Raw genomic sequence first — 8,655 nt, 5'->3', positions numbered from 1 at the left:
TCTTCACACCCAAATCAAGAGGCTCTGTGCGCCGCAGATAAATAGGAATTCCAAACTCCAAAGGTTCATTTGTCATGGTGTGAATTCCAAGAGTAGAATCTAGAAATAGCTCGACTGTTCAAGCACGTTGTTGCCTGGGGCTTGGTGGCATGTAGGAGGCTTTGGTGATATTTGCCTTTTGCATATTTTCTAGTAGGGGGCTTTTTTGGAAGGCAGATATGCACTTTTCCCATTGCAAACATGGAGAGGAGGGTGGGGGGAGAGAAAAGACTTTTTTTTGTGCACGCGTTCTGAGCTGCACGTTGTAGGAGGCTATGCCCATTATTTTGGTATGACATTACAGTTTTAATTGAATTGAATACAATTTATTCTTAAGAAAACTTTTAATTAAGTGCCATATGGACAGATTGTGGAGTGGTGGCCTCCATGATATTCCCTTGGGGACATTTGCTGCATAATTAAGGATATGAACTGCAATGCCATGGTGAGATTTAATGGAAACTTGCAGTCTAAATAGACGACGTTAGAAAGCCATTATTACCAGCCAGCGAGGGCTACGAATGGTTCTCAAGGGACTCGAGGCGTGTGGAGTGGAACCCTGGGAATAGAAAACCACTGAGACTATGAAGGGAAGTGGGAAAGTAAGCAGAGAGGAAGCAAAGCATTTAACTTTCTGAATTCAGACGGAAATATTGTAGTAACAGGTCTCTAGATATGGAGACCTGATAAATCTGGGCATGTTCTCAGGCTAGAGGAGATATGCTGCCTTCTGCCCAACTAAGAACAGGTCGCAAGATTAACAGTAGAGGGAAATTCAGATATCTTTGTCCCCAGAAACACTTTGTGGCTTTTTCTGGGAAGACCTTTGAGGCCAGAAGGGTCCCAGAGAGTCCCTTTGACAAGTTTGGTGATGATTATGGAGACAGTGGTAGGAGTGATGACCGTCAAGCTCTTTGGTATTACAAAGAATGCCAAATGTTTTGGTGTTCTTTGGTACCAACACTTTGATACAGGCATCTTGATCTTAGTTTCTTGTGTCTGTCCAATCAAATAAACAATAATAAAAATAAAAAAAATCATGATTCATGGTTTTGTGCCGCTTTATTTGTACACCACCATAAAGAGGTAAGTATGATTGAAGCAATTTTGACTCCAATTACTGCAAAGGCCCCAACAACACCATGAACACCAACAAAGAGCCACAGCAGCAAACAGCCACAAAACACTAGCAAAAAACCCTCAAACAAGAAAATAGCCACAACAAAACACCAAATAGCTAAAAGGCAACAGAAAAAAAATCTACAGCACCCTTACAGCAAACAGACAACTGACTAACTCCATTTTGTTGACCCTTCTGGGACACCTAGTAGAGTAATAAAGCAATTTTTCAAATAAGAAAAATAAAGCAGATTGCTGTTAAGTTTTTTTAAAACCACAAGGATATTTCAAAAGTACCTCAGTTTTGCTTCAAGTAAGCTTAAAGTTTTGAACTTTAAGCTTACTTCAGTAACACTAACATTTACATAAAACAGCAATTATACCCTTTCAATTTTCCTCCCTCAATAACTACAGCATACTTTTTGAATAGAACATGTCTAATAAAAATACACCTGGGAATCTAATTTCACATCTGCTGCACAACCTTGTGAAGAATAAATAGCTAAAACTCAATCCCAAATCAAAATCAGCGCTGTTTGACTTCTCGACACACATTAGCCCTAACGTTGCAGGCCTGTTTAGTACTCAAGAGTGGAAGAAGAATAGATTTAGTCCTCGCATAAGCTGCGGTGAAATGTCAATGACCTTGAGTGACGCCTCCCTACCACGTTGGAGCAGAGCAACAGGCGGAGTCTGGCGGCACATGTCGCTGTATCCCGCGTTGTCAGAGGACCTTGCAGTATGGAGCGCTATCTGGTTTCTCCGGCGGAGTGTCTTCCGGTGCTGTCCACAAACGCAGCAAAGTTTACTACTCACATGAAGCCCAGCGTTGCCAGTCGAGCTACCAGGGTTTCCTGGAGAGCTACCACGTGCAGCTGCCGTCTCGCCCATTACGTCGGTTTGGCAAAGCTACACAAGGCATGCGAAAGATTCTTCAAGTCCCGCTGTTTTATGTAGCGTAGCATGTACAACAGCCAGAAACATAGACGTGGCTTAAAATATGACTGACCTATGTTCGGTCTCTCTTTTTTTTTTTTTTTTTTTCTCCATTTGTAGCTTGCTACTCGGGGTCTAGCGTCTCGTTCGGCGTTTCTGTTTTTCACGTTCTCCTGACGTTATTACTGACCTGGTTTCCGTGCGTCATCCGTTCAGCCAATCAGAAGTCACGGTGTTAGACAATTTAGTTACGCATCCAATCACGTAACTAAATGGTTTTTATTATGGAGTACATTTTCACTTTACCTCAAGCATTCTTGCGGCGTTTGAAGAACATGGAATATTCACGGAGCCCTAAAGCTATCTGTACAGGTCATAACATTTCTGCTTCTTATATGTATTTTATTTATTTTATGCATGTTAACCAGTTCCATACTATTCTCTATGTTTTATGCTCACTAATGCATCTATTTTGATTGAACCTGAACATACACTGATGAGAGATGATCATAATTTACAATCTCTGGAGAAAAAAAAACATACCTAGCAAACTATACCAACACAAACTAGAAGCCCTCTACAGGATAGATCATAAATATATAATCTAAACATCCCCAACTACATCAACCTTCAGGAAAGTTGTTATAGACTGTTTTTCTACATTTTCAATCAAACACAGTGACATCATCCTCACTAATTGTATGATTGTGAAACGTTCTATTACGATACTTGATCAAAACTGCAAGTCGTCTTTGTCACCATTGTTAGTTTTACATATAAGCTAGTCTTATTGGATTTCAGGTCCTGGTTGGTGAGGAATCTATTGACTTTGTGTCTTTTTTGTGAACAGAGTCTTAATTATAATTATCTAAAAAGAAATGTATTTTTATTCTTCTTCTTCAGCTCATCCTATTCAGATGTATTGATAATCAAGGTTGTGTTTTGTTACCTCAGCGAGCCCAACTGAAAATAACGAATAATTTCATTTAAATAACGCAAGAACATGAAAGTCCCACAGTGTAGGGAAGCGAGAAGAACTGTATTTAAATATCCATGTGTTCAACAAGAGAAGGAAAATTTTGAGAGAAAAAAGAAGTTCTTTCGGATTTCCTCCAGGCTCTTTGAATCAGTGGTTTCCTTTATCTATGTCTACAAGGACTTTTTAACAATCCACGGGCAACACCTTGTTCCTCGCTCTTATTTATTGTTTGTCTCAATGGCCAGATCTACTGTAAGAAACTGTCCAAAGCGGCTCGGAGCTCAATAGAGCCGCGTTTTGTGAGGAGACCCCCTTCAATTGTTGCCAAGCACTAATAACTTTTTGACGAGAACACAGCAGGCCGAGGCGGCTGAAGTCAAGGTAAGCCATTTGCTGTGAACAACAGAGTAAAATAGAAAATTCCTCTGTTGTAAGCGCTTAGCAAGCAAACAAAACAAAGGGAGGAGGGAAAGGAGAAAAGGGGGGGGGGACAACAAATAAAGCAAAGATGTAAAAAGCTGGCTGCATCAAAGAATGCTGGAAAGAGGGAGAGAAGACAAATTAAGAGGAAGGAAAGTAAAAAAAGGCTGTTGAGAAAGCAGAGGAGAGGGTAAACATAGAGACTGGATAACAAGAAAAAAACAAAGGTGAGGGAAGAAGGAAAATCAAAAGGTGTGTGTGCGTATGTGTGTGTGTAAGAAGAAACAATGAGTAGAGAGAAATAAAAGGAAGTAAAGGCACAGTTAGCCGCCCGGAGAACAGAACAAACTCATTTACAGAGCGGTGCCAGACTTGAAAACAATTATCTGCCATCTCCGTTTCCTCTGTAGAAGAGTAGCCTGTTTTGCGGGGCTCTTTGTTTTTCTCAAGGACATATTCATTATTTCAGATGAGACCCATTTGAGTCTAAATAAAGACTTTCTCTCCTCCCTGTCAGATTCAGTGGGGCTGTGATGTTGCATCTGAGGGGACGTGAAAACACGTTTGAAAAGGAGGCTGATGAAAGCGCTCCCATGCCAGTAATGCATGTTCATTAAGTTGAGATTCTCTTTTATTTCCGCCTTCTCCACATATTGGGTGCTAACATCTTTGTTTTTATTTTTTTAATTTTTATTTATTTATTTTTATTTTTTTGTTGGCGGGGCACATTGTACCACACAAATCGTCTGGGAGTACTTAATCTGTTGATGACATCTTCTCCTTCGTTTGTTGCCCTCTACATTAGATGTACACAAATTTATTGGCGATCCTGGCAAAAATGTGTAAAAAGCCTTGAAAGGAATTAATTTGTTATTGCAATCATATTAGCTCTCTCAGAAAAAAAAAATAGCAAAATCTAATTTATAAATTAATTACATTTGTTTGCGTTTGTGCTACAGCAGCTTTCTTCGATAACATTTCACCCAGCTGGAGAATACAGAGACAGGGATCTTAGACCGGTTCATCCAGAGTCCTGGGTCCTCTCTTCTGCTCTCTTCTCTTCAGCTTAGCCCACAGGTTGATTTCGGATGGTCATCAAAGATGGTCGATTTTGTATTGTCAGCCGTTTCTGTCTTGTTTTGGTCCTACCAAATCAATGGCAGAGAAGTTTCAATAAGAAATGTATCCTCCGTTTCCTATTGAAAGATGCATTGACGACACATTTTTCAGATTTCGCTCTAGTGTCTGAAGTATTAGGTCGTACATTTTAATTGTTGAATTCAGATGTTACAATGACTTTCAAGACCACAAATGCACAAAATACAGAATGGGTTGCCTTTAGAAGAACTCAAGTGAATTCCAAAGTGATACCGTGATAAGACGCCACAGCGGTAACCCCAATTGGGAAGTTTGCTCGTTAACAACAATTCCATAATCGGATGGATGGATGGATGGATGGATGGATGGATGGATGGATGGATGGATGGATGGATGGATGGATGGATGGATGGATGGATGGATGGATGGATNTGGATGGATGGATGGATGGATGGATGGATGGATGGATGGATGGATGGATGGATGGATGGATGGATGGATGGAAGTGAATGGGAAGTATAGCAACTTAGAAGAAGAAGTAGTAGGCAATGTAAAATAACAGACTGAGTCAGTGGATGTGAATAGACTACAAAGATGTCACCAACATTCTGCTGAGTGGAGATGCCCAAACTTCATGTGGCCTTCAGATTAGATAAAGAACAACTGATCGATCCTTTGCAATAGTTCATTTAATCACACCAGGCGCCATGACGTATGTCGGAAGTGAGGGACGGGAGTGTTCAACGACTGAGATTGTTTTCCCAAGTTGTTTTTGCCAGTTTAGCCATGACTTCTGCTTGGCCAAGACAAGCTAATTTGCCTTTGGAAGTATCACACTTAGTTGAGGCCCATAGACAACGATATTTACAAAAGTTGGAAATATATAGCTTAGAAATAGTTAGCTTAGAAACCGACCCATACCTTCTCCCTCTTGATGTGCTGATTTGATCAAATTGCCGGCTCTTACCTTGTAAAAACCATTTGCTGCAAATCCACGTATACACCAAGAGCTGCAGTTCCTTGTGATCGACAGCTGCTATCCATCAACATCATATTGTTCCTCATTAAAAACTGCACAATAAAATGACATGTTTGTTTTTCATCCTTGTCTATTTGTGCAGCTGACTGTGAAGTACCCTTTGACCGCTTTTAAAGTGAGGTTAGGCTTAGGTCTTTTTGACAAGCTTTACAGCGGCGCATAGGATGCTTTGACGTCCATAATGGCAGAGTGGGCCGCTTTCTGAAGAGAGTGACGTCAATGGAGAACTTCATGGAATGGGTTTCCATGGCTGAGCAGCAGAATTTTGTGCAATGTAAATTGTAAAAGTGAAGCACGATATCAATTGATTTTAAGGCAGTGGAGATATGTTCTCTGGAGAAGTCTGGGCTTACCTGGCTGTTTTTCAGCGGTTGGGCTCAGCCCCTTACTTTCCAGTGAAAGGACCTCAAAGTTCGACATATCAAGACATTTTGCACAAGTTTGTGTTCCCAACTTTGTGTGAATAGTTTGGGGATGGACCCTTTCACATGAGGCAAGGCCTTTAAAGACATGAATGAACAAGATTGGTGTGTAAAAATATGTCTGGCCTGCAAACAGTCATGACCTCAAATTGACAGAACATATTTGGGATGAATCAGAATGGTCGAATACGTCCATGAGCACATTCTTAAAACCTTTCCACATTCTCGTGGAAAGTCTTCAAAGAGTTGAATCTATTGTACTGTAGCTGCAGAAGTTGGCCTGTTGTCATCAAGTGGATCAAGAACTGGATTTCACACAATTGCAAGCTTACATGTGTTGTGAACACAAACAAGCCAATACTTTTGGTAATAGCTTGAATTTCAGAGGGTTTACAATGCCATGTACTAACGCCAGGTTTAGACTGGATCATTGTTGGCCATCTTGTACAAAATCCTTTGGGGAAATCAGAAGGTCTCTGAACCTTCATTTCAGACTTTAATTATAATAATAAGAGCATTTACGATCACAACCTGCTCTCCATTCAGTTTGAGATTGGTCTCTCTGTCCAAGGTTTCTGCTGCACCTTCCGTCACACGGCGTGAAAAGACTCACTGTCATGTCTTTATGTCGTGTTTATGTTGTGTGACATGCTAAAGTCCAATATGATATTTCAAACTGCACAGTTTGTGGTAAGCTTAAGATTCCAGGGGCCTACTGAACAGATGTAGGCCCAAAGCATCACAGAATTTTTGAAGTCAAAAAATGTTATCTGAGTGAATAAAAGTCAATTAAAGTTTTCATTTATTATTTTTTTCAATATGAGATTATATAGCTGCAATAAAAGCTGAAATAATTTCAAGGCTTCCCCTTTTTTTTGCACATCTTTACCCAGTAATTTGTCTGTATTTGACGAGGCCGTCTGGAAACAGGCCGTACCCACTCGTGTGATCGAACTGAAAGGGGTGGGGGAAAGACGGCTGTAATCACATCCAGACACAAGACACCTCTGACAAACAGTAAACAAGAAGCCAGAGGTCTTTTATGACTCACACACAACACACACACACACACAAACACATTCCCAGGAAGTGCTAATCCTCTCCGGATGAGAAGATTTTGACATAGCAAGAAAATAACTTGCTGCTTGTGTGTTCGCAGCCTCCCCGTTTCCACCTCGGGTCACGATGCCGAGCGCAGACGCAATCAGACTGAGACGCGGCGCGTTTGGCACGGAGAACTAACCCGAGCCCGCTCGGGGTCCCGTCTTACCTGCTTCGGGAGGCCGCGGCGTCTTCGCTTGAAGGACCTCTGTGTTGTGTGGCAATGAAAGGAGGAGGTTATGGATACAAACACACACTTGCACACGGATATATGTGCACACACAAACACAACACACTTCAAATGGCCTTCAAGAGTCCTGCATTCCACGTTTAATTGGAAGCAAAAAAAATAATAATCACAGTGCAGCACCTTCCAAAGTAAACTTCTCACAACAGCGAGCCAGCCAATCGCACGGGGAGGCCAGGTCTCAGGGGCCCCGCCCTTGAGAAATAGGCACAGATAGCCTATTGTTGGTAATGGAACAGCGGTCTCACACACACTCACACACACACACATTCAGTGTATTTCCTGTTAAACGAGCTGTGAACATGTTTTGTAATTAAACTGGATCTTCGGGTGCTGCTGGTGTTTTCACAACAATTTTTTTTTCTCCCCCCCTAATGCCATCATGAGTAAGATCTCCTCATTCATCTCCATCAGGACGCTTTGCTTAAGAAACAAGTGTAGTTCTTAATTTGCACATATTAAAATTAAACTGAGGTTAGCACACTCGTAAGTGGAATTTGACAACTTCAATCTGGGCTCGCTTGACTGCGATGTGTGTGTCAGGAGGGAGAGTAACAATGAGCAAAACAAATAAAATATGAATTATTAAATGAATTTATGTCAATATTTTAGGAGAATTGGATTGAATGTATGGAATTAACTAGAAAGGAATAATAAAATGTAAATAATTTTTTGAAAGTATTAATAGAAATTCCAGTTATTAACAATATATATTATATAACTGTTTTTTGATAATATGATATAATATAATATAACATAATATAATATAATATAACATATATGTGAAGCTTATCTTGCACAGAAATGAAGAGAAATTGAAGCCTGTTGCTGTTCGAATTAGGCTGCCACGTTTTCCCATAATTTAGGGTATTTGTTTTTGTTGCGGCCCTCCTAATGTTTTAAAGCGTGATTTAAACTCTCACGCTCTAAAATAAATAAATGTGTCTGAATCCAATCTGGATTAAAACATTAGAACTGTGAGTATTTATCCCCCAAAATCCACTACAGAATTTTTAAGAGGATGTGAGCTCCTGTTTTTATTTAACGCAACCGCACACACACACACACACACGTTTAGACACAAGCGTGAGTGCACACACACACACACACACACACTCAGGGGAGGGGACATCTGTGCTGAACGCTGACCAAAATCCATGGTGACTTTGCTCACAATACAATTTTGTTGGGAGTGTTAGAATTTGTTTCAAGTTGATGGCACAGCCTCCATTTTGAGTTGACTTTGATATCATTC

The 8,655-nt window shown here is 40.5% G+C and overlaps 1 long non-coding RNA gene across 1 annotated transcript; it reads right to left on the bottom strand.

Annotated features, from left to right (window-relative positions):
• Positions 1-1,083: 1,083 nt before the first annotated feature.
• Positions 1,084-2,298, bottom strand: LOC108166826 (uncharacterized). Its single transcript, XR_001777225.1, has 2 exons — positions 2,168-2,298; positions 1,084-1,941 (listed from the first exon to the last, which is right to left on the bottom strand). It is a non-coding gene; the product is annotated as an uncharacterized LOC108166826 (long non-coding RNA).
• Between the last annotated feature and the right edge of the window lie 6,357 nt (positions 2,299-8,655).

This window comes from Poecilia reticulata, linkage group LG13, assembly GCF_000633615.1.
Source record: "Poecilia reticulata strain Guanapo linkage group LG13, Guppy_female_1.0+MT, whole genome shotgun sequence".
In the NCBI taxonomy this organism is placed as follows: Eukaryota; Metazoa; Chordata; class Actinopteri; order Cyprinodontiformes; family Poeciliidae; genus Poecilia; species Poecilia reticulata.
Note: the sequence above shows the minus strand (reverse complement) of the source record. Positions and strands in the feature narration are given on the sequence as shown.